This window comes from Oxyura jamaicensis, chromosome 12 (genome assembly GCF_011077185.1).
Source record: "Oxyura jamaicensis isolate SHBP4307 breed ruddy duck chromosome 12, BPBGC_Ojam_1.0, whole genome shotgun sequence".
Taxonomy (NCBI): Eukaryota; Metazoa; Chordata; class Aves; order Anseriformes; family Anatidae; genus Oxyura; species Oxyura jamaicensis.
Window position 1 is genome coordinate 13,272,862 of NC_048904.1, and position 27,588 is coordinate 13,300,449.

At 40.5% G+C, this 27,588-nt stretch overlaps 1 protein-coding gene across 2 annotated transcripts in view; it reads right to left on the minus strand.

The window, feature by feature from the left end:
* FHIT (fragile histidine triad diadenosine triphosphatase) overlaps positions 1 to 27,588 on the minus strand; it is a 561,152-nt gene that overhangs the window by 63,084 nt on the left and 470,480 nt on the right. The gene's annotated exons all lie outside the window — the stretch shown is intronic.

Genomic DNA, 27,588 nt, shown 5'->3' on the forward strand with positions numbered 1-27,588 from the left:
GGAAAAAATTATACTATGGCAGAAATATAGTTAACACCTCTTAGGAGTTTAGTCAAGCCTTAAGCAAGATCCAGCTTCCTGCTAAAAAAAGACATATTCTGCCTGCATATCTATTCTCTGGGTTTAGATGAGAAGATTGTTGCTTCTTTCACAGAAATACAATGTGAGCAAATTAATGAAGCTAAGAGAAACTTAACTTTTTCATTTCCAGACTATATCATTTTAACTGTTCTAGTTTTATGGTGCATTAATGTTGTTGTTGGCATTTATATGGCATATTAATTACATTGCACTCAGTTATTTCCTCTGCTAAACTTAAAAGGTCATATCCTTTGTGTATACTTTTCTGTATGGAAATTTGATTTCTCTAGCATACCAAATAGAAACTAAATCAACAAAATAAGGCATTTCCTATGAAATGAGTAAACACTATTCAGTGAAAAGACAGTTAATCTTCAGGCTTGTTGCGAATTTCTAAGAAATAGAATTAATGTTTTCTTCCATTTCCTGCAGAAGAGGAACAGTGCTGCTCCTGTAGAGCACATCCTGCCAGTGCCAAAAATGCTTACACCTGAGAGAAAAAATGAGGGAGTGTATATAGTTTTCTATGTGCATAGGTTTATACATTGTATAGAAATCCTTTTCCCAAGAAGATGGCAGCATAGAAGACATCTGATATACTACAAGCTATTAAGTTGTCACTAAGCCTACACTGTATATCTTCCCTCGAGTGCAATTCCAGGATGTTTACCTTTTTAAAAAAAACTGGTTATATTTTACCCCCAAAAAATTCCCTGCAAAAATGAAGATCAATCGGGTGAGTGGAGAAGTGTAAATATTGTCTAGTGGAAAAAGCAGTCAATGCATAAAAGTTATTGACAACAGCTGGGGCAATACAGTGATTTTTCCACAGAGATGAGACCATTTCATCATGAAAAGTTTGTATAACAGGAAAATATTCATTGTGCTAGGGATCTGCCACACGATATTTTTCTCAGATTTCCTTTGTACTGCAAGCTGACACACAGGACACCAGTATGGATTGCAATGATAATGTCCTTTTTGATTCTCAGATTTCAGAAATATACACAATTGACAGCGCTCTGCTCCTGTGCTTGGGCTTATGTAGGAAGCTCTCAAGAACACAGAGGCTCTGTGGTCTGGGCACTTGTCCTTGGAGGAACAACCTCCTGAAATCCCCACAAATTTAACCTGGGGAAAGCAGCAGGACGCAGCTTGCTGGCAGCTCCTGTGAGATGCCGGACCTGTGGGCTCAGAAGCTCTGTCTGGAGTCACAGGTTGTCCCCACGCCCTTTATTAGCTACAGAAACAGCTGCGACCTAGCACAGAAGGACATCGTGTCTCATCCTTCAAATGGGAAACAGCATGAGAGAAACACATCCGGCAGCGGTTGTGCCAATGGGGGACAGGACTCAGCCGGTGCCTCCCTGAGCTAGGCTGCCTCCGCTGCCGGCCTTTTGGTATGGCCACTGATGTCCTCGTCCACTCCAGGGCCTGGGGGAGCTACTGTAAACAAGCAGTAGTGTAATATCTAATAATTGCATTACACTGTAATAACACTATTGATGCTCTGCTGGAAACCAGGCTAAATAGCTAAATAAAGGTACCGAGAGACCTGATCAACCAACCGCAACAAGTCTTTGGACCATTTAGGTGTCTGACTTCAGACAACATTGTCTGAAAACCACTTTGGCCTCTCAGTGGCTGAATTTCTGTCACTTATAAAATATCACGCTATTGTCTGGTGCTTTGTAAAAGGCATTATGCAGCTGCAGAACATGACTGCCGTTACGGTACAGCCTGACGTGGCTGCAGGGTCTCATCAGGACGTGCTCAGTATGAGAGTGCCGAAGGGAGGAGCACACGTGTCCTGTGGGCACCCCTGAGCCAGGGCTGTCTGTCTGACAGCCACTGCCCACCACACGTTAAGGTATACTTCAGGTAGCTCCTGCTAACAGCCCCCAGCATCACCGTGTTGCACAGCTCTTAAGTACATGAGTTTCCTTTAAGCAAAGAACAATATCTAAGCATTCTTGGGCTCACTGAACAAAGCCCTGGTGAATTAAGGTATTCACTTTTGGGCATTTTAATTCCTTTCTTTGAGGGATGACAAATTCCTTTCTGTCAAAATACTCCCATCCTGCAAGGCAAAATGCACCTTTTCACCCCAGAAAATGCAGGAAGGAATAGATGGATGCAATGACCATGTGCTTTCCTCAGGCCATATCTGTTTTCCTTGTTATAACCAGAGCTATTTTTTTTTTTTTTATATTTCTGCTAAAATACAGAGATAGTAAAAGCTGTAATTAATAAAATAAATATGAATTAGGAAAGTAAACAGATGAATTTAATGACATATCCACAAAGGCAAGTACATGGAGCTACAGCATTCCTTCAGCTGCTTGGGCTTTTTAAATACATTTCCTTTAGAGAGGGAGGTTCCCTCCTATCACAACAAATATCTTGAAGGGCAAGAAACTGCCAGCAGAGGCAACAGCAATATATGAAATTGCTTCTTGATTCTTCATATCTCCAGTATGCCAGCAACTATAAGTCTAGCAATGTAAAAGCAGCCTGAACCCGCTGGGCTCCAGTTGTGCTTATTGCAGTACCTAATGGAAAGAAACTGAAAATAAATATATAACCTACTGACCACGCTTGTGCCAGGCTCCCCTGCTCTGAGTAACTGCTGCCCTCAAAAAACAAACAAACAAACAAAAAAAATTAGGAAAATATCATGGCCCGTACCAAAGCTGTTCTTTTTCATTTGTTTTGCACAAGGCCATTGCTTTGTTGCAAGCCTACCTGTTCCTCCATGACTACAGGGAGTGGGAGGAGAGGTGAAAGACCTCCTGATACAAGGATGGATGTGTGACGGGGTTTTGGAGGAGGCAGCACTCCCCCTACATGTTATTGTTGTGCTGGTTTAAAACCGGGCAGGGATGTTTAGGGGTGAGCAAGATGGGGAGGAGGCAGCGGTGGCACAGCCTGTGCCTTGAGGGCTGCGAGCTTCTTTGGGGCTTAGTACCATCGAGCGAGCAATGCCAGGCTCTAAACACATTGGGACTAGGTCAGCAAGGCTCATGCTCATACTCACACGTATTTAGGAACATATTGGAGCAGTGAGACACAGGCATAGGGCAAAAAACTTTGCTGCATCAGGGAAGAAAGGCAGGCTCGGGGCAGGGGTCTCTCCCAGGCACCCTCTCTGCTCCCAGGCAGCTCTGTCCAAAGCCATCAAGCATCATTCCCAGAATTACAACTTTCTTAAAAAAAGTGAAGAAGAGACCCTGAAATTAGAAGGGACATCTCCCTTTATACATCTGGTGAGTTATCAACATTAGAAACTCAAAATACATTAATGATACCAGATTAGTACTACAATGGAAAATTAATTAAATCTTTATTTTAAATAAAATTCAACTTATTCTGTTGATGTCACTGTGATGTTAACAGTGCTGAAGCATAAATCCTTCCCTCTGCGAAGCATAATTGCGCGCTGCGTGCTAGCTATTCTATTCACATCGGAAATGCATCCTTAAAACATTTCAGCTTAAGCCTTGTCAGTACTAATCCTAATGCCTGATGCTGAGATGTGTATTTTATTACTGTGTATAAATGAAAACGGAAAAACTTTGTGGAGGATTACAGGGTGTAGTAATGACCTCCACAGCGTTACAGCATGAAGATGTTCCCAGGCGCCAAATGGGATTCTGGGATGAAAGTGACACGTGTCTATATAACCTTGGCACCCTCTCCTGGTACACATGTACCTACCAGCTGTGGGATTGTAAACATATGTCCCTTCTAGTGAACTGAGTTTTCATTGATGAGGAGGCTAAAAACAGGGAGCGAGCAGGGGAGATGGGTTTTGTCTGAGGCAGCTAATGGGCTCCTACTCGCTGGGAAAACGACTGCAGTGGTTTTGTGCTGTCATAAGAGCATGGGCTGAGGGATGGCAGGGAAAACAAGAAGAAATGGCAGGAGAATGAACAAAGCTGGAGGTGGAGGAAGAAGCTGGAGGTGGAGAGGAGGAAGCAAAGGGCTGGGGCTATGGGATGCGTGCCCCTGCTTTCACATCCTACCCCTCCCAGAGCACTGCCTTTCCTGCGCAGTTTTTGGGATGCTTCAGAGCGGAGCTGAATGGTTGATTGACTCTGTGCTGGCCTGCTCCAGCCATGCTTGAGATTTCTCCAAAAGAAGAGGAGGGAAAATTTTAGGCAAGGGGAGACAGTGGAAGGAGGAAAGGTTTCTATCATCCGTGCTCCCTAAAGCCAGCCCTTGCTACCTTTTTCAATAGCAGAGAAATAAAAGTGAGACACTTTGAAGCCTCATTTTATTTGGCCCAGTTTTACTCTAATCTACCCTGGGCCCAGAAACACAGCTTTTCAATCTGTCAGAAAGTTGTTCTGCTGACCCTGAAATGTCAAACTGCTATAGAGGGCTGAATCCAAAATTGATTACTTCAGAGGTCAGACAATAGCCAGTTTTATACTGATTTTTTTTTAAAGTCTTTCCTACGAACTAAAAAAAAAAAAAAAAAAAAAAAAAAAAAAAAAAAAACCACCACCTTTGAAATAAGAGCAAGTAGCCACGAGCACAGAGCTTTCCGAAATGCCGGCGGCTCTCTGGGGGATGAGATGCAGAATGATGCTGGACATGCTGCCCCTGGCCCCAAGACCCCTGTGCTGTGCTGGGGCAAGTGAGACCCAGAGAACCAGCAGACAGGGAAGGTTTTTATTTCCATGCCAGTACACGCAGATTTGGGGCTGGCTGGCTGCCTTAACTGACTCTCAGTTCACCTCCACCACAAGTGCACCCCTTGCAGGTTTGCACAAACCCGTTGGCCTTTCCCCTTTGAACCTCAGTGGTGTTGGGGTTTGTCCTGCAGGACCTGAAGCTGCAGCTGCCGTCATGGAGCAAAGGGAGAGACAGCCCCCTCCTACCAGCATCCAAAATTCCCTCTGCCAAAGCCCCTTGTTCCCGTTCCCCTCGAGCAATGAGAAATGCCCATAGGAAGTGTTGGGATTACTGTCTCCAGCTATTAGCCCGTCACCAATACTATAAGCTATATGTTTATTCTCTGTAGTAAATATGTGGTCTTGCTAAATTTCTGCAATTATAAGTGCTTCATCCTTTTCTTTAGCCAGCCAGCAATATAAATACATTTAATTAGTTAACACCCCTTGCCAATTACAACATCTGAGGAAAGTATTGCTGAGATTGTTGGTCCTAATTATTTTAATATTCAGGAGAACCACTTTAACATAACAAGATAATTACTCATGGATAAGGGTTTATGAGAGCTGCAATCCTTTTCTTTATTTTCGACAGTGCAAGCCTGGGCCTAGTTAAATTTCTGGACACATTTTCAATTTAAGATTAAAAATTGTCATTTGTGAGAAATCATCAAAGCACCACTTGTTGGAAGAAAAATAACTATATGCAATCTCTGTTAACACTATAGCAAAATAAATTCACTGTGTACTACATGCAATTAAGTGAAGAGTGGAATCTAAGGGAATCAGTTTATCTCTTTTTAAAAAGATCATTTTACATGTACTGAATTGATCAGCTATGAAAAACACCCTGACTGTTCCTCATTTTAGCCAGAATGTGAATTGCCCTTTATTAATCAAGCCTGTATCCTTCTGTAACGACGTAAATCCTCTTTCCCTACTAACAGTCAATGGAAAATACAAGCTACCTTTTCTACTGCATATCTGAGAAATTCTTAACTCAAATTTCTGTTGTTTGCAGCTGGACCATCGACGGAAATGCTATTCAGATGAGAAAAGGTTTGTCTCAGTATCTGTTGTATGTTAACGTGATATCATGCCCACACAGTTAACCCACAAGGGATTTTTCACATGCTGAATCTCAGAAATATATCCATGTATTCACTTAAAATGAGTTTGGCCAGAGCTGTTGAACAATAAATTGTGTGCTGTTCCCTTCATGTGCATTCAGAAGGAAGCTTCTGTTACCACGTCCCTAAAGACAACCTTAATATATATCCAGTGAAATATTTCAATGTTTCTGTTTCTCTTGCTGCATTTGTACGTATGGAAGTACAGCCTGTTTACAGCGGAAGCCCTTTCTTGCAGTAAATTTTCCTTTAAGCAAGTCATTTGCCCATAACTCCTGTATTACGAACGTGCTTGGTCTCTGTACAAAGCACCGGTGGGAAAACACGAAGATGAAAGATCAGCGCCACTGTTAAATGTCTACATCTGCTCTGTGGGTACAGAAGGCATCTGATGACGCAGCTCTTGCTCAGGAGGACAGACTGCATGGGCTTTTGGGTCATCCCTACCCGACCGTTTGACTTTAGACTCAGGAGATGAATAGGCCAGACACCTACTAGAAATACGAGCTAATCCCCGCTTCTACTCCTTTCACTTCTGCCATGGACAAATACTAAAGCTAACCTTTGGTGAAAGAGATTGGCTGCTAATTAGGTGCTTAATGCAGAGGAATAATTTAGAATTTGATTTAAAAAAAAAAAAAAAAAAAAAAAGCATTATCCATTACTTTTACTTTAAAATAATTTGAATTTATTTACCAGTATATTTTCCATTTTTTAAAGCAGACTAACAGAGTGCACTAGAAAAATCCTTCATAAATATCTAGTAACCGAGAAGGAAAAGAAAGTTGCTTGATTTATTGAAGCAAACTTTGCCTTTAGCCCAACAAGTGTGCTTTAATTCACTTGCAAGTGTTATAAAGACAATGCATATCTAAACAGTGGTGATAAATTAGTGAAATTAATCCAAATAATAGGCAAATGTTAAGAGCGACATATGCAGAATGATTGCAAAGTTAGATTAATCTAAAATAAAACCCTGGAGTTATGTAACCAATTACGAAAATTGCATTTAGCAGTAAAAGAGCAATTAAAAACAAAAAATGCCCTAACCCCAGCCGTTATGTGCTGGGGACAGGGACAGGGCTCAGAGAGAACTTGGAGATGAGCTGGAAAAGCAATTGAACAGCAAGTTTGTCTGGTTTTACTATGTTATGGAATCAAAGTGCTCAGATATGGCCTCATAATACACAGATGAAAGGATCGTTTCCCCCCAGATGGGGCTCAGTAATCAGATACAGAAACAGCTATTTTTAATGAAGACCTGCAAAATCATCAAGGCTTAGATGTTGCTGGCTGGGATAAAGCAACGGGAGGCAGACGAAGCAATTTGCTAATCTGCCTGGTGGCACAAAGTCAAGCCTGATCAACACATTTTTCATAGCAAATCACATTCCTTCGGTAGGGCTGGCCCAGGAAGGCAGCCACCCCAAGCAAGGGGGGAGCCCAGTGCCAAGTGGCACTCGTGCCCCTCAGCTGGGAGAGCCCAGGCTGCATTTCACAGCCATATATGTTGAAGGACAGCAAGTACCCGCTGTATTTTTGAGTCCATCATCCTGACAAAATGCTCCCATCAATTTATCTTTTCTTTCCATGTCTCCAGTCCAGTCTATTTGCAATCTTTCCAACTGGGGGGTATTCATTTGTTGTGCAGGCACACATCCCAGTAATGACAGCAAGAGCAAACAACTCTCCCTTAACCCCTTATCTTCCATTACACACACTACGTACTTTTTAAACTCAACACGCTCTGCTATGCAAAGCCAGCACCGGGTTTTAAAATGAAATGCTATATTTTGAAATGTGAATATTTTGAAAATTGGTGGCAAAGAAGATGTACTTATCTTTGGAGTATGTTAGAATGCTAACCCTAAAGAGGAAAGACACCAAAGAAATGAACACCAAATCTCTAATAAAATTCTTAGTGGAACAAACACCGTCTCAAACAAGTCAAATCATTCAGTTTCTGATGGGACTAATTCATGTGTTTCCACACCAAGCAAACACATAGCTGAATTGCTATCCGAACCAAGCCAAAGTTTTATATGAAAAGGTGTGTGACTTGCAGGTTCTCTGCAGCACATCCAGACACAACCTGTGGTCTGGGCACCTGAGATTCACCATCATTTCCCACCTGTTGTAAAAAAAAAATAAAAACCCATAGATAATGACTCCTCAAGAAAGAAATGCTGTCAGATTTCTGGCAGAAGAGACATACATTATCCTTGGCAAAACAGAGTTAGGTTGGTCCTGCCAGAACAGAAGCGGAAGCATGCGATCCTGGCAAAGCAAAGACAGTAGTAGAACTCCTTTTCTGAAAATAAAAATTAATAAAACAAAAAGAACTTTACATAATTCTTGGCAATGAAAGTGTATTGTGTGGGTTTGATTTCCTGACAAGACAATCTGGCATTTGCAGACAAATAATACCACACAGATACGGGCAACCATTCAGCTCGCTCTACACTGAATTGCCATCCCGCCACAAAAGCAAAAAAGCACTCATAAAACCCACAGTATTTCTGCAAAGGCATTTTTGTTTCATTGTGAATCCTGGCCAAGCTATATATCTCATGCCCACAATAAAGTAAGTCCACCTTTCCCATGGGAAGGTTTTTTTAGGACCAGAAAATGTTTGGACAAAAAATGCATTACATCCTAATTTCAGCAGTGCTGAGGCTGTAATTTTTCTAGAAAAAAAAAAAAAGAAATGAAGAAACACAGCAAAGTTTCATAGAAATATTAAGCACTACCAGCAAGAAGTCAATGCATGGACTTCTCAGCCACAGTAACCTCAAATCCATTAAAAAATAAAGTCGTGGCTATTATAGATACAGGACATTACCAAATATCCATTACCAAAGGCCAGTGAACTGCTGTAAGTGCATTGTCAAGCTTGCAATGAAGAAAACTCAATATTTATCTATAACCTTGTTTGAGTTCAGTGTTCTTCTCACTCACCTGTGCAACAGCCTGGTTTTCAAACACCCTGCTCAGGCTTTTTCTGCTTCAGATTAAAATCTCCCTGCTGATGTTGGATGCCAGAGAAAAAATAAAAGCACACCAACAATTTTTGATGATGGTTTACCTTACTGTCGGCAAGATGCACTTCTTTCACACATGATATTACTTCCTTGTCAGGTATCTAAGAATAAGGCTGAGGATGTGTGGTGGACAAGGAATCACAGAAATCTAGCAGCTTACAAGTTTGTACTGAAATAAGCATTATTTTTCAATTATTTGTACAACAAATAAATTAAAAGGGAGGTAATATCATTTCTAGCATACTCACAATTAGATAAAACCAGCCTTTACTATGAAATAGACACCAAATACCCTGAGCAGAGAAGAAGCCCTGCCAGCCAGGGACCTCAGCAAACTGTGCCTGAGAGCTAAAGTCAAGGAACTGCATCTTGGCTCTTTTGACCTGTGCTGCCTTAATAAAGCCAGCGTGGGTACCTGCCAAGTGCCCCCAGCTCGCTCCTCCTGTGTCTTGTACACAACCCCAGGGCAGGAGGGTGAGGAGGATCACCAGCACTACAGAAATGGGTCTGACCCAAGGAACTGAGAGGCATTCAGCCAGATTTTTAGAACCGTCTTCAACCTAAGGAAAATTCTCTGTAGATGCACAGATGTTAGCAAGGAGCCTCCTTACTGGTTGAAATCTCTGAGATTTTAATCTCTGCTAACTGAGATGGATTGTAGAGATGGAGGACCTGCTCCAAACAGTCTCAAGACCAGCCCTGTGAGGACAAAAAGCTTTTGGTGTCAATCTGGGTACCTACCTAGCTTTTTAAATATCAAAACTGCTAGTCAATATAACTGCTACTTTTGATCATCGCAGGATCAAGCCCTCTCTGCAGTTTGTTGCCAGGTTATCCAGCCCAGTAGGAAGAAGTTACCCACAGTCATTCACTAAATGACTCTTTCTTTCAAGATGTGTGCTTTTTTTTTTTTTTTTTTTTTCTCCTGTTTGTTTGTTTTTCTGTTTGTTTTGTTTTGTTTCATTTTATGGCAGCTAAATGAACTGCAACAGTAATGAAATTTTGTCATCTAAGCCTTTAATTACCTGAAAGCCTTCCTTCATGGAAATTTGTGGACAAATACGTTTATTCATTCCTTAAACACTCAAACAAAATGATCTGTGTTAAAAGTTAGATTCTTTTGAAGAAATATGTAAAATGTAAATGACTGAACAAAACTCCTAGAAGAGACAGAGGTTGCAATTTGCCAGCACATAGCACACAGTCTGATAACAAACTCCTGCCAAGAATTAGTAAACCCCCTGTCTGATAAAACAGGGTGCATAAGAGAGTCAGCAGACAGGCCTAGAAAATCCCTCCGTATCAATGACAGCAAAAGAGTTGCCAACGGCCCAAGAGGAACAGTGGCATCACTCAGATGAAGAGTGAAGAGAGGTTTCAGCTATGTCACGAGTACTTGCTGCAGAATTTTTAATTCAAGAGCCCAGTTTAATGCTAATCAAGCTTAATGTATCTTCACACTGGTTTAAATAGGAATGGGACTGGACTCCACGGAGCCTACATGAGGACAGATGTCCTCAGCTCCCACTGCACCGAACAGAAGCTGGTGGTCTGCATTCTCACAATCAGGCACTAACCACCCCCATCTGCTATTTCAGCCAAAAGTGTTAACCACCTTCAGAGTTTAACATTAACTCCTGATACAGCCATAAATGAGATCCAAGCAATTATCTTTTCTCTCTCTCTCTCTCTTTTTTTTTCTTCTTTTTCATCTTGCTCTAATTATTAAGGAGCAAAGCACTGATGAACAACACTGATTGCATATTCTAAAAAAATGTACCGCCCTCCAGCTGCTCTGCTGGTGAATCCCCTGCTTGCTGCTTGTTGGGATTTACTCTCAGCCCATTGCATCTGAAACTAATTACTACAACACCATCCTCAACATTAATTCCCTTCTCCTCTCTGGAATCAGAAGCAATATGGTACATTCAGAAGATAATTTTTCATCTCTCTTCCTAAAGGAAAGATCTCAGCTGTTTGATGAAGATAATGGTAATGAGTCACCAATTTCAGAAGGTGAAGCTTTTCGATGTCCCTTTATCAGAAACCATTGTCCAAAATTTCAGCTGGTGATTTAGGGAACTTTTTTTATATGAATGTCACCAAGACCTAGAGAAATCTGTCAGCTCTCTGAGATCTCAAAGATAAATTGCAGCAATATCTTGTCAACCAGCTCTCTTAAACTTACTTCACTGTCTTTTCTCATTGCACCTGTTTCACTATTACCTTTTTTTCCTGCAAAATATTTTGCCCAACTTCCTTCCTTTGCTCTTTCCTGCAAATGAACTATTTTTCTCTGTTTTAATTGTCCCTTTGTTTTCGGTCAGAAGAAGCATTTTTAAGTGACCAGAATTATCATGCAGTTTTATTTATGGTGTGACTATTAAAAAGAAAGATTGTGCGGTCAGGCCCCAATCCATCAGTGAGATGTCGCACTGCAATTGGTTTCAGGAATGACAGCCACCTCTTGTCACCTGCTGCAGTTCACTCCTGTCACTTCGTCAGCCTGATTCCTACGTCTGCCTGGTCTCAGTGTTCTGGTGCAGCTGCACCTTTGATGCACCTAAAACATCCCCCCAGGTTAGAGATCCTCAGCTCACACTTCAATGAGCAGCAAATGTGCTGCTGCCCACCTGCTCCCCTGGACCAGGCATCTCAAGTGACTTTTTGAAAGGCAGAGCCTTTAGCCCCAGAGATATTGTTATAGCAAACATGTACTCATATATTTCTGGCCATTGAACAGGATGCTAAAAATAAAAGGAAATGAAAATCAGTAACTCATTCAATTCAGCAAGCAGATGTAACTTGTGCCCTTCCATATAGACTCCCCTATGCTAAATATTAATCATAACAATTAGACCTTATAGTAGATGACATTGTGCTTTCTCAAATTGCTGCAGAGCATTAAGACTCACTGCTCGAGTTCTCTGGTGCCTGAACTATTGCATTGCTATGCATAACATTAAGAGAATTAACAATTCAAAGCTGTACTGTTATGACCAAAGTGACACAACTGAAGCAGTGTTCAGTTTCTGTGTGCGTTCTATGAATACAATCTGAGCCTTTCCAATAATACGTTCAAAACATTTATATTCTGACAGTGCATTATAAAGAACATTAGAAAAACAGCAACACGATAAAACCCAGCTGAGGATCAGATTTTCCTGGTCATTGAGGTGACAATGAGAATGAAAAGCTCTATCATTTCAATAAAACTCTAGTCCAAGTACTCTCAAGATCTACTCCTCTGCCATATATAGCCCGTATTTTTTTAATCTACCAGATTAAAATGAAGAACTGGGTGCTGCATGGCTTGTTTGGCCCTGTTTTCTCCTTTCTTTTGATTGAAAGGTTACATTTGGTATTTGTCATCTGTGCATACTAATATTTGAAATTGTGCAGTCAAGACCTTTTCAGTGGATGAAATTGAAAGAGAAAAACTGAATGAAAGTAACGTCCAGCTACTGAATTCATGTAGGTCCTAGAAGAAGGGCTTTTTCTCTTATTTTTACCTTGGTTTGTTGCTGACTCTAAGCTTGGACATGCATCCTCTGCCAAGGCTGATGTTGTGTCATAGGGACAGCTCTATTACTTTAGGAGCTACAACTGCCCCCTGTGTAGTCCACTCTTGCTTTGAGCAGTTTTCATGGCCAGGCTTTGGAACGGGTGAGCTGCAAAGTCGACAGCTGAGCTGCGAGTGAGGATTGCAAGAAATTTGCAACATCATGTTTGCAGTATTTTGTACTCTGTTTTTTCCCAGAGATAATGCCTTCACTTTTATTTGCAAGATCTTTTGTGTTCCCCACTACAATCAAGGAGAGAAAATCTGCCTGTAAACCTTTTTGTTCTATATTATCATTTCATGTTGGTTTGGTGTGTTAATCAAAGTGTCAGTAATGGCTGCAAAGAGAACTCATTCAATCCTTCAAATGAAGAGAAATCTAAGCTTTCTAACACTGGCACATTTTCCAGTGGATAAGCTTTTTCACAAAGTAATTATTTCATTTTCTAGAAAGATTACTGATTACATCACACTGGGAAAAACTAAGAGAGGGACCCTTTATCTTCCCCATGTTTCTGCAATTCTTGTACAAACTTATACTTGTTACCATGAAAAATGACAAATTTGCCATCTGATCAAAATGTTAACAAGGTAAGTGTCAGTGAGATGGATCACTGACTGTCACTGCAAGCCAGAACATGAGGATACATTGATATTTCTCAATATATTCACTGCTTCCCCAATGTTCACTAACAACATTTCTACTGTGAGTGTAATAAATCACGCAGAAATAACAAGCTGCATAGGATCTCCAGGATATGATAGATTTGTCGTAATAGCGGTATCTGCAAGGTAGAAAACAATTGGTAATGATCTATAGAAAGACCTAATCAACTGTCATTTGCTATAATGTGGCAGATGAAGCAAAGATATGAAATCTATAACACTTCTTTAGCCACTACCCTCCCCCTACACATACACATGCATCAAGTGGGAAGTAGTAAAAAGAATGAATGAGCTTTGGGGTCGCAGAAGTAGAAAAGAAAGTTAATAGCATGCCCTGGATGCAATCATTAAATTATACACTGCTGAACAAGGCAAGGGATAATCACAGAAGCTGCACAGTCCTGTAACAATGATAAAGGCCTCTGCCAAGCCCGTTCCTCCCCCTTTGCTTTATTTCTTTTTCATCGATTTCAGTGTTTTAAAAACTACTTACACTGAAGTGCAACCAAATGCTAATGAGACTGGATAACCAATGGAAATGCTCATCTTCATTTTGCAGGGGATCTCCGAGGACTGAAGACAAGATGTTCCGAGGCTCTTTAGGTATTTTGTGCAGCTTCACAAATCAAAACCAAATGTTTTGAATTGGGCTGTGCCAGATTCCCAACTTGCTGCTGGGACTTTCATGTTCCTTTGCCTTCTCCTACACAGGAGTGAACACCCCACCTTCCAGCAGACTTCCAGAAAGACAAAAAGTTTTAATTTGCTAAAATAAAAAAGTTTAACTTTCCATGGAGATAATGCACTGCCTAGGGTTAAAGCCTCAAGTCCTGCATTTTTAAATACTCGTATACCTCTCCTAATCGTATTCTCCATAGCCACCTGCCTGCAACAACATCCCGGTCAAGAACTAACACTCATATATTAAATCATAAACTTCCCAGGTTACAGAGACTGCTCTGCACAGATTATTCTTCCCTACCCACTTTAGGATGCCTTTCTGGATAAGGAGGCAGTGCAGTGCATGCAATGAGAACCTTGGTCTTAAAATTTCAAAAAAAAAAAAAAACAAAACAAAACAAAAAGCCCCTAATTTTTATAAAGTGTAAAGAAATCTTTATTATTATTATTTTATTTTTATTTTTTTCCCAGAAGGATGGTGGAAGGGTAATGGCTGCTTTGCATTACTTTGCTTGCAAATCACATCTCACTTAAGTGAATGCATTTTTGGGAACACAGGAATTGCCACGCTGCCTCAGCACAGCAGTGCTCTGCTCCAGCATCCTGTCTGGCAGCTGCTGCAGGGGAATGTGCAGAAAACCTCCTAGTGGGCAGTTACAGGAAAAACCTGTTCAGATCCAACATTTTCTCCCAGTCTCTCCATCAGTCAGTAAAAATTGGCTTGTCTTGAAACATGGAGGTTTGCCTCTTCTCAAATGCTTTTTCAAGCCCTTCCGGAGTTTGTAGCTTAGCATTTTCCACATCAGAGAGTTTACGAAGAGCTGTATTTTCAAAAGCCCTCATCTTCTGGCATGGCACTAAATAAAGCTGGACAGATTTTGGAAAGGGCTCAGCTCCTTGGTGAAAGGGAACTGCTGAGTTCTTTTGCATATCTGTCCTTAAAGGGTCACAACAGGAACTGCTCTGTGCTCAGCAGTCTTGAAAAATCTGTCCTCAGTGGGAGGTGCTAAATCTTTGGAAAGCTGGTACTCAACACTTCTGATAATCTGGCCCCAAGTTAAGTATCAGGGGCCAAATTACGTGATTTAGAGGCAGAAATTCCCTACTGACAGCAGTGCAGATTTCTGCTCTATGAATAGCTCAATAGGATTCTGGAATAATAGAGCCATGAAAAGTGGATAATGCAACAAATAAACATCAAAGTGTAGGACTTTCCTTTTCAATCATGTTCCCTTGTGCTCTACATGAAAGGATTGAAATATTCTGAGATGAAAGAGGGAGAAGTAATGGTTAACTATACAGTCCTGCATTTCCTTCTACAATGAAAATACAAAGCATTTTTCAGGAACAGAGTATTCTTGCAACATACAATTGGTAGTTTGCCTGGTATACATTGATGGTACTAGGAATAGCCTCCTCTTCATATGAGCATGTGTGCACCAAAGTCTGAAGAACCTTATATTTCTCCAATTCTTTTCCACACTGGGAGCAAAGTTTTCTCAGTCAAGCTCATCTTTCTTTTTCGTATGAACAAATGACCATTTCTATCCCTTGGATATTTTCAACATTCAGCCACTTCTATGCACAATTCTGATGAAAATTTAGGTTTACGTTCAATTATTTTATGATTGCTTGTGGCATACTAGAGAATTTCAGGGAAACTTACTGGTACTCAGATGATGGGCCCCGTGGAGTGTGACCCTCATGTAATTTCCCCAGATTCCCATGGCAGCTATGGCCCGCATGCTGCCATTGTTAACACTTCTGTCCTTCACTTCTGCTGGAATATCCTTACTTGTGTATTTATAGAGGGCTAGACTTCAGCACAGAACTAAGGAGAGTACGGATGTGGTCAGCTGAATGGGAGTACATCAAGTTTCCTTGAGGTCTTTTAGGAGTCTTCCAAAGCCCTTGACAAAAGATTGTTATTTACAGGTCCCTGTAACTCAGGCCTGATACAGGGACGCACAGGTTTCCTGGGACTGTAGGAACAGGCTGCTCGTGCAACCTGAAGATACTGTATTAGGAGGACAGTGGGAAAAGATCAGCATTGCAACCTGGGGAGAAGAGTTGGCACTAGCGTTGTTCATGGGACAAGATTATTTACCATGTGTTCATGCCAGCTTTCTGCTCCAGAAGTCATTTTTCTTGGTGAAACTGTGGACTAAGATGGGAGAGCCTGAGACATGGAAAATACCACACACTCCTTCCCCCAGAGGAGGGGAACAATGCAGAGGATGAACATTTTCATTTCACCAGAGGAAAACTAGTTATCAAGATGCAATTTGCTAATAAATGCTGTTCTGTGTAATTAAAAGAAACCAACAACAAACAAAATGACTGCGGACCAGCAGGAAACAAGAAACTCTCCATGGAGAGTGTTAATTTAGAGAACACCCACCATGCGGCCCACCTTCCCCATTCTCCCTCTAGAAAGAGATCCATTTTATACGTGGTGATTAGGGCACTGGTGAAAAAAGTATTAACATGATTCACACGTAGAAAACAAGGTTATTAGGAGTAGGGATCATTTCAGCACATTGTTCTCCTTAATAAGCAGAGCAACGAGTAATTGAGTTTCAGGCAATCTCCAAGGTGGCGCTTTGTAGAGAAAGCAGAACTTGGCATGATGTCTACTTTTCCTTTAATTACATTGCCCTAATGAGCAACTTTCTTTACTCTCAGCAAATTTATTTCTTGAGAAGAAGCAACAGTAATAAACGAGTAAAAGGGATCACCAGGTAGTACCAGAGAAGAAATATCAGGAGCTTAAAATGACAAGAGGTTGCTGAAAGTGTTGGAAAAACACCAGATTGTTCTCAGCTTCATTGTTTACTGCACTTAACAGCGGAGTAAAGGATGCTAATCAATGGAGCATGCTACCTAACCTGGGAACTGCCCTTGTTCTACTGCTGTTTCCCTTCTACACATGTTCATGAAAGCAACCCAGAAACACAAAGTGCTGACGCATCAATCCAAAGCTCCCCTGCTCGCATGCAGCAGAGGGCAGTTCTGCTTCATGCCCTTGTGCAAACAATACAAAGAGACTACCACATGCCAATAACAGCCTACTGACTGTCAATACTGCTCAATGCAGCCTAATACACAAGGATAAAGGGCTGGCTTTTCAGAAGTCTTTAAAGCATTTAGACTCTGACTCTTGTTGAAAGTCAATGACAGAGAGGGCCCTAGCTATCTTGCTTGTCCTTTTTTCTTTTTTTTCTTTCTTTTTTTTTTTTTTTTTTTTTGTAAACTCTACCTGAGAATGCACTTACAGCAAAGAATTTCCTGGATGCACCTTTCTGGAGTAAAAAAAAAAAAAAAAAAAAAAAAAAAAAAAAAAAAAAAAAACACGGGCAGAGAGAGACCCCCTAGACCAAATAAAACACTGCTATCTGCAGGTGAGTGAACATATCACCTGTTATTAAAATACTTGAGGTGTCCACCTTTGGAGAATTGCAATTCCTATTGCTTACAGACTTTGGAAGAATTAAGCAAGAGTATTCCCAAGTGGCAATCTGACTTTTTAAATACAAACAATATTATTCTCCAGAAAAACACTGAAGCGAAGGTCTTGAGAAACATCTAAGTTTTCAATGTTGCTCAAAGCTGCAGAACATATCCCAGTATATTTATTGACTTCTTAGGGTCACAGCTCCAACAAGGAAGCATGATCCTCGTGCCCTGGATCATTCCATGCAGCTGTAGAGAGGTGATCGATCCACCTCTCTCCTTTTTGTTCAGAGAGCTATGAATGTATCTGCACTCAGTAGCAGATCTCACTCACTCTAACTTCATAATCTCCCCTTACCTCTTTGCATCACACCTTTAAGTGCTACTACTTAATGCACTCACAGAGCTGGTAGGAAATTTAATTAACGTGTAAAAATACTCTGAGGTCTTCAAAAACAGGTACTTCAGATGTAAAAGTGTGAAATGAAATTATCTTCAAATGGAAAATTTGAAAGTGCCAGTGGAAGCAGACACCTAAGACCTTAAGTGTTTATGCACCTTTATGTATTGTTATTTCTTCAATAAGATTGCCACAGAAATGGCAGGGGTATGGGAAGAAAGTATGTTAGCACTTAGACTCTACTCATAAGTGCATTAAGTGCAACTATTTTTCTGAAAAGAAAAAAAAAAAAAAAAAAAAACAGAGGGAGAGCAAAGTCCCTTATCTTGGGAAGCTAATCTCAATTACTGCTCACAGTCACTCACAGTCAGCTGAAGAAAACCCTGCATAACTCCCATGCTGTATGTGATCTGGCAGTTGTGTGCATTTGCCACTTCAAAGACGCTAATGTAATGACCAAGAATAGATTTTCTTCTTACAAAAAGAAAGCAAAAAGTGATCCTTCAAGAAAAAAGTATCTAAAAATAGACCTTCCGTTAAGAACTATTTATTGCAATACCCTCCCTCTTCCACAGAGATTGCAGTCCTTAGAAGCAAGTTACCAATAGACAGAAGTAATTTGCATTGGTAAAAATGGGGATACAAACGTTTGGAAGGATTTGCCTGTATGTTCACTGCAAACTTGTGACCGACTTTGGCAATTAAATGCAGGAAGTGGTTATTAGATAGTCCAGTTGCACATTGCTGCAACCCTCCAGGGAATGTGAGACAAAGGCTGCCTTATTTCCCTGCTTTCCCTCCTTGTTGGAATACCTGTGCTTGGATGGCTGTAATTAGGTTGCAACTCAGCCAAGTGGGAGTTTGAACCTTGCTTTTTCTTGCAGCAATAAATGCAGTTACTTGATGTGGGCACCAATAAACACTTCCTCCATTTTGCAGAGTGCAAAAGCTGAAATTTGGGAACAATGCTGCACTGCGCTCCTGGAAACATATTCAATGGCTCCCTGCAACATGGAGAGGCATTTTCATCCAAACAAAGTAATTAGCACACAAGGTGGTAGTCAAAGGTAAAAGTTTCCTACACAAGGCAAAGAACAACAAATCTGTTTTTGAAAACAAATCATATACTTCCTTTAATTAATTAAATTTTGGAGATGTTTCCTTTTTGACCCCAAGGAAACACTGCTAGTTCTTCTCTTCTTTTGAACATCCTGTATGTTTTAAACACACTTCATTCCAGACAGAATGAGCAGCTCTGAAGATTTTGCAGTAATACGGGCATTCAAAAGCTCCCCGCAATGAGCCATCACCCCAGTGGGGAGTTGAAGCCCTTCACTCCCACCCTGGAGGCTATCTTGGGGTTCAGAGCAGGGAAGTGTGGTCACTGGTGTGAGAAGGACCCACCAACTTTGCTCTTGGCACTGATGAACGCCACCTGCCCCTGCAGTGCCATGCAACCTGGGTACAGGGTTATAAACACCGTTTAATAAATTTGAGGGCTGGAGAACAGTAGGAGAGAGGGGAGCAGATTCTCACATCATCAGGAGGGAAATAGACTTTTAAAAAGCCAGTTGTGTCTGTGCACAACAATGAAGCGTTATGTCTATACAAACTGACATGTCAAATTGTACTCCTGGGCCCAATTCTCAACATCAGTGCCATTTGATGGTGATAGCTCACCTCCTGCCTCTGCAGCCTTAATGGCTCTGTCTGCCAGGAAGGGCAGGCAGGATGATTAAAATAAGCATTAACAGAATGGTTTGGTGATTAGCTTCTCTCTCTCTCTCTCTCTCTCTCTCTCTCTCTCTCTCTCTCTCCCTTCCTCTTTCACTTTTTTATTTTTTATTTTTTGGTCTGCCAAAGATTGGTAAAGCCTTTTGCTCATTAGCAGTGTACTTAACTAGTGCAAATTTAAAATATTCTTTTTCTTAAGGACAAGGATTAAAGCAATTAAGAAAAACCACTGCAAAATCTAGCACTCAAGTCAATCCATAATATGGAAAAGAAACAATAGTGCTTAATATATTTAAACAAAACCAAATTGTATATAATTATCCTGACACTCTGTCAAACTAAATTTTCACTCTAGTGCAATGATTTGTTAAAATCTCCTTTCTGAAACTGAAATGAACATTTTCTTTCTCAGTATGGAAACAGCTCTGCAATCTCTTTAGACTTCCCTCACGGCAAAAGCATCACAACAAAACCTAACATCCACTCTCACTCTGTACTCCTTTTGCCATCAGCCTTCTTCCTCCCATTTCAATGGCCTAATCCATCGCTAGGTCTGTCCAAAGGAGACCTGAGCCCTTGCCATCCCAGCAACTGCCCCACATACTTGCATTATCAGGGCCTAAAAGAGCAGAAAATAATTTTGAGCAAATGTTTCTAGAAAAGCAAGCCATATTCCTGCAATATTTTGCCCAAGATAATTTTGTACCTCTGCCTTTTATGCATTTTAAGCCTTTCTTAACATATGGCAATAAAGGTATAGAACACAGCCTGAGCTATCTTTGGCAATGATTTTTTTAACTAGTGTTTTAAATGCCTTAAACTGAGATTTGCCTACGATAAACTCTGTAGCATTTTTGCCAGACCACAAGCTGTAATGTAAAGTGTTGTCTTCTACAAAAAGAGGTGAGGTGTTAACTGTGAAACCACAGTGTGCTGGTAACAGAAAGGTGTTAACTTTGGAGCCTCAAGGATGGCAGTTTATATTTCAATGCTGTTAACTGTTTCACTGATGATTATTGTAGCAGAAATACTGAACAAAGGCATGACACAATCAGATCTTGCTTAGACAATTTAGCTGTTGAAATCCCATACATTTTGGTGCAAAAGAAAAGGCCCAGAAGTGTTAGAAGGGACCAAAACAAATACTGCATGTATTTCTGAGCCCTCTGCTCTTTCCACATCTACAAAAACAAGTCCATGTGCGTGTATATATATACATACATATATAAACATATGTACATACAAGCAAGTGTATGAATAGTTGCTTATTAAAAAGAGTATTTTTCTTCAGACTTCATAAATTTCACTTTCATTTTAATATATATATATTTTTAATAATCTAAAAGTGCCTAAATAAGAGGTTTGGGGAATTTTGTTTCAACTCACACTGTCAGCATCTCATTTTGGTTTAGGAAACAAAAAACATTCAATTCTCTGTTATTTTCGGATTGTTGGCAGTATTTTCTAGTTCCCTTTCAGTTCAGATCCTTCTACACCTTTATTCCCCCAGAAGGAAAAAAAAAAAAAAAAAAAGGGAAACAGTGAGCAAATACATAAAGGAAAAAGAAAGCATGCCCTTTTATTTTTTTTTTTTTTTTTTTTTTTTTTTTCCCACAAAACAAATGAAAATAGAACACAAACACGTATCTGGAAAGCTTATTTCTCATATCTATATGTTTTTCACTCTTTTGACTCATAAGATAAATTAACTTGACCTTGCAGATATTGGTAAACCCATCCCATCAGACTTTTATTTACTTCCCAGCCAAGGAAGAACATTTGGCTCCATTAATATACCTCCACCTTCATTTAGAAAAGTCGCATTTAGAAAGTGAGGGATAGCATCACATACATATCACTGAATCTGCTGATTCAGTGCTGGGCAAGCCAATGACACTGCTGGCAACAACCACCTCAGATGGCATCTCCTATGGGTTGGTCACTTCCCAGGTACTTGGTGCTTGAACCTCCACTAGACAAAGACGATCTTTCAAAACAGTGATCTGCGTTTGCAAGGGAGCAGACAAAGAAACTGCCCCCAGCTACAGGGTCCAAACAGGTCGTTTCTGTGGAGGGTCACAACCTAAAATTATAACAGCTTTATGTATCTGCATGGGGGTCAGACGGCTGGATCCCTGTGAGCTACTGGCCATAACAGAGCCAGTCCTACCACTGGAAGGTGTTCTGATGATTTTAAGGTCGCATCTAGCCCAAACCATTCTATGATTCTGTGATTCTATGACTGGGAAAAGACTCTCCAAATTTTCCTCTTGGCAGAACAAACTGCAGAGGTAATCTGGTGTACAGCGCCCTGCATTTCTTTGTGATTAGGTTTGGGGCTTACCAACTAGCTGCTCTCATACCTCAATCCTTAAACAGAATGTAAGGGAGTATTTCATTTTAAATTTATGGCAACATTTCAGTTCAGAGAAGAAAAATCTCTTTTTGGAAACCACCAACTCCCTGATAGTTCTGTTTACTTTCCATCTCATCAATTCCAAAAAGACGAGTGTCTAGGATACTAATGGGGCATGTTCTCCCCACCAGCAAGAATTCAGCTTACATTGTGCATCAGAGGATAAGCAGAGGTCTAGAGACAGTTTTACCTCAGGGACTGGGAATACACAAGAAGCACCTGAGCAGCTAAGCAAGTCCAAGCGCTGACAGAGCAAATGGGCCTGGGAGACCATGCTCACTTTAATTCCCTTATCAACAACTTGTCTTTGGTTGGACCCTCTTTGTCACTAAGTCACTTGCCAAAGAAGGACACAAAAGAGCAAATGTTTCATGAGCTAAACACAGTAAATATCCTACAGTAGGAGCCAAGAGCCCTTTTGACATCACAATAATTTGTCTGTGCTATATTTTAGACTAAATGTTAGTGATTTCTGGAAGCTGGTATTTTTTACCTATGAGGAAAATGATTGTAGGAACCTTGAGGCAGGAGAGGGTAAGAACCAGCAAGAGCAGTGATGGAATGCAGAGAGACAGCTGGGCTGGAGGGCAATGAGACTACACAAAGATATGTATAATGCCAAATGTACATTACCTTCCAGACAAAGTCTAGGTGTAAAGTGCATGGGTATGATCATGAGGAATGGCTGCCCTTAATGGGAACTCTTCAAACCACTTCTGCTTTGTTCTTATACCTGGGCTGATCCCATTTCTCTAGATCCAAAGGAAGATATCAGGGAATGAAGTGGTTCTTAATCAGATCTGATTATGATATCTTCCTATCTTAAGATGAGTGCAGCAATGTACACAGTTTACAAGAAGATCTCAGAGATTTCAGATATCACATTAAGAAATGCTTTGCAGGGCTGGAAGAGGTAGAAAATACCACAAACAGTGGGGTTTCCATCTAGGGAGATATACATGACAGTAGGATGTCTCCCAGTATTCTTGCTACATCCTGCTGGTAGATTTGTCATTTTTGCCTTACGTAGCTTGGGTGCATGCAGGGAGTACCAGCAGTTTCCAGGGGATTTCAAATTTTAATCATATACAATATCATGGTTCACAAAACAAATCATCTTGTTTAACTCGAAAATAAATTCATTTATTAGAAAAAAAATGTTTCAGGTCAACTCAAAATGACTTTTTGTCATGACTTTTTGTCAGTTTATTTGCCAAAAGTCCAAAACATAATTATTTGCTCAGTTCAAGCTTCTACTGCAATACTCACAGCTGGAAATATTCATGTACAGTTAGTCTGACTTGCCCGGCTGGAGTCGCTATAATATCACAAGACACACGAAACAACTGGGAAATGCTTATGCTCCTTGGCTACCAGAAACCTCGTCTAATGCTCCATCAGTCAGAAAAAACAACGTTGGCAGGACCAGGATAAAATCCACAGCCTACTAGGAAGAATTTATTTGCTGCTGCATCAGAAGAAGATAGGGAAATAGACTTGTACCTGGGGAAAACATTTTTTTGTTGTTGTTTTATTTTTCTTTTATAAATCCAATTTAGATTCTGTGTTGCTTCCTTCCCTTTCCATGGGTTTACCCATGCAGGGTTCAAAGGAAGCAGAGCATGGCCCCAAGGGAGTTCAGACGCAGCAGACTGATCTACCAGCAGGCTACAATATGTTCCCAGAAGTTGCAATATAATTCTGAGGCCAAGGAACAGCCTATTAGCTCTGCATGCTATTAATTTTCATGAACAGTTCAATCCAATGCTCACAGAAGCTGTTGGGCATCTTTCCATTTTGTCTAGCAGGACCTGGATTAAGGCTTATTTATCTTTTCATTATATACCTTATCTTTAAGGAGGAAGCAGCCCAAACAGCTTAGTGCAGCTGTGCACGTTGCAAGCCCTCCACCAGGCTCTGTGCCCGGCAGTACGCAAGACGCTGTCTGCAGGTCAGGGTGAAGGCATGTCACAGTCAAAGCCACTCATGGAGAATTAAACTTCAGGCTTGTTTGACTAAACTTCTAAATTCACCGCTGTTCCCCAGTTTTGTCAACGTGAAAAAGCAGCCCAGCAGGCTCTTGAGTCACGTGCCAAAATGCCTCCTCCATCCTCCCTGGAATTGGAAACGATTACTAATAGGTATTCTTGCTGAAATGATTTAACATAATGTGCTGAATGAGATCACTAAGTCAAAATATCTTTCCCTAAGTGATTCTCTTACTGTGTGCCTGAATGCTAGAGGGGAAGGAGGACAGCATGAACTGAGGTCTTTTGCTGGCTTCTGCATTTTACAAAATCTCTAAGTTACTGAAGAATTCACATTAGGAAGTTTCACCCAGGCTCATTACAAGAGGTCCATGAGGCAGGTCCGGCAGGCAGTGAGGGGATGGAGACACAAGAATTTAGGTCAGCCTCTTTTATTCACACTTTCCCTCTCTAAAGTATTTTTAATGCTCTCCAGCCTAGGTTGGGAATTGAAAATAGGTGAGGAGCTCAGGTGGGCATGAAAGCAAAGCTGGTGTGAAGATGGCAGTCTTTGCCCTGGACAAAATGCACATCACTGCTGTAACTATATCCATTACAGCAGGCTGCAACCACTAGCTGAAACACAGGATATGGGGAGAAATGAGGCTTGGCACCACAAAACGCAGTACTGAAAGAGAGGGGTGCTCCTGATTTCATTGACAAGTCGGGCCGCCCTCACCCCTCCAAGTATGTCAGCCTCCAAATTCACTTACTGAGGTCAGTACTATAACAGCGGCATTACAGACTTTTGATTCAGTCTTCCTTTCTAAGAAAGCCCCGCGCTCTCTGGCCCAGTACGGCTATTACCTGCCAACCTAAAGGATGATAAATGTTATTTATATTGCGGTAATGGCCAGCCACTCAGTGGAGACCCGGGACAGGCTGTGCTATGGACTTTTTCAAACACACACTGAATGAGGACTGCCCGCAGATGGCTGAGTGTACGAAACTGCTGAGACATTTCAGGATAATGTTCCTGAATGCCTTGGACAGGATGACCTCCAAAAACTCTGCAGCGCTTGTGCTGACTGCAACACAGGTGCTGTCCTGTAGTAAAGACATTCATTAACACCACACTTACCAGTTACTTTGACATGCCCTTACAATAGGGAAAAAATCATTTACTTCAACACGCATAACTGTTTGATGGCAAGACCTTTAAATTCCTTGATTAATAACTTCCAAAAAATAATCTATTTCAAACCAAACAGAAAAGAGAGAAATAAGAGGTATATTTCCTAATATTTAGCTGCTATAGTTTTGTTGTCCAAGAAATAAAGTGAATCAATAAATAAGAATTACTCAAGATGTAGATGAGAAAAGTGATCCAGCAAGACTAAAATATGAAGAACCTGATCCTATAAAAAACCTGTAAGACCAATTTAACTCTGACTTGTGCATACTTGCAGGATTAGGCTTCAAATAATTGCAGGAAAATGTAAGAACTGAAAAACCATGCCTTTAGCTTTTCACTGTGGTGAGCCCTGAGGGTGGATAGCTAACACTCCATGGGAGACAACCTCCCAATAAATACCCCTGCAAAGATGCAAATAAATTATATCTTCATATCACTATTAATTTCTCTCTCTGTATCAGAAAAATCATCCAGTGACTTTTTTCATATGCACTGAGGTAAAGAAAGCTAAAAGGTTAAATGACATATTCCAAGAATTGTCTCAGAGAAGGTGCTGTGGAATAGGTGTCGGCCCCTCTTTCATTTCTTTTACAATTAATGTTCCAGTATTGAAGTTCTAAAAATATATCCAGAAACTAGCTGGTATTAGTGTCCATCAGCAGCCTTATTAAAAACCAGGTGCTAAAGATATACCTTACCTTTAAGAATACCCTTTTCACTTAAAAGCAGCTGTAGATGAGGCTATCTCAGAGCTTCATAGCCAAAAGCCTGAAGATACCAGAGCCCAGTGAACAGACTACTAAGCACAGATCAACCTGCTAGTTTTTTTCTGTCTTTTCAATCAGAAGGGTGGTCAGTCCCAAATCAAATGGGAGAAAAAAAAGCACACAGGAAGAGGCTGCGAATACTTTCTAGCTGTCTCATCTCTAGAAGTCTCCTAAGAGGACTGATGTCTCAACATCTGGGCATTCTCCTTCCTGTCAAACACTGTGCAATGGGATTTGTCAACAATCTGCTGAGCATATACAGATGACAACTGTGGAGTTTGGAGAGCTCAACAGCATTTACAGATAGGTAGGATTTTGAGATATATGTGTTGAATCAGGGATAAGACCCAGAGTCTGCAAAAATTATACACAGTAGCTGTACAGTTTTTACCTGCAGTTATTAAGTCAGGCACCACAATATGCAAAATTTAGCCTGGCTGTGCTTTACAATTACAAAAATTGTTTCAGGGAGGCTGATCAGTCTGTTTCACACACTACAAGGAAAAGGCTATTAGGATGATACTGGAAGGAGGCCTGCTGACTTAAGTACAACTCTGCCTATCACTCAACTATATGGAAATAAAGCGTCTCTTATAAACAGGTTATGGATTGCCTTAAGCACAAAATTCATGGACAATGGATTTGTAGCTCTCTCCAGCACCTACACCTCACCTAATAGTACTGTAGATTTTCAGACTGTTGCTTCACCATGATCTACAGATCTTCCTAAATCTTTTAAAAAATCTTCTCAACAGAGGGATAATTCTTGTTGGTACAACACAAAGATGCATGGTATCAAAAGATTTTTGCTATACCGAAATAAGCTCCAAATAATTTCTCAAATCAGCTGTAAATTTTCAACAGTCGTCCTCCCCCCCCCCCCCCCCATTTTTTTTTTAGTATAGATTTATCCGCTTTCCTCCTGATAGCATGCTGCTTAAGCCCCTCCGCCCCACAGTCCAGCAAGTGCTAGAATGTGGCATCAAATTTTTATAACATCAGATGTCATATATTTTTTTCCCCGGCAACTTAATTGTACAGTGAAATCTTTGGTAAGCTACAGTCTGTATAAAGACGTATGTTTGCTCTTTGGTATTCAAGAGTGACTGTTTAGATTCTGAGGCTGCATGTTCTTCCACTAAAAGATACATTATCACATCAGTGTCTAAATATTTTTGTTTTCTATGTCTGCTATAAGCAACACCTACAATTGCTATAACTGAAAATGACAAGATAAAAATAATTTTCACCAATTTGTTATGCCTTTTGCATTTTACACTAAAAGTAAAGTCTATTTCATTAACAGAGTTTTGCCTTTTTGTGTTTACATATAACAAGGGAGAAATAAGCGTGCTAAAAAAAAAAAAAAAGTAAATGGCATTGTAAATATGACAAAAATGGAAACAGAGTTTGTGGGTTGGTACAGCTTTGAAAACCACTTAACACATTTGAGGAGGAAAAATGTTAACTTCCAAGTTGCCTCACTTTACTGCTTTTAAGTACAGCAGTATATAAGATGGCCGTCATGTATTTACATTTGATGTCCTTGCTCAGTGGTCTCATTATAAGGTTATATCCTTGTTAGACAAGTTCTCAGTCTCTACTTCTCATGTTCACAACTTTTGAACTAAGTCATTAGAAAACTTTAAAATATGCTATCATTTTTTGAGAGTGGGGAGTTGTCATCACGTATATATCACAAAAGAAAAAATACAAAAGCATACAATGCCATGAATTTTTCTTCAAGCAGATAGTATTGCAGTAGCGCTGAACAAGTTTATATTAATTACTTTCAGAAAGAAAAGGAGATGTCATA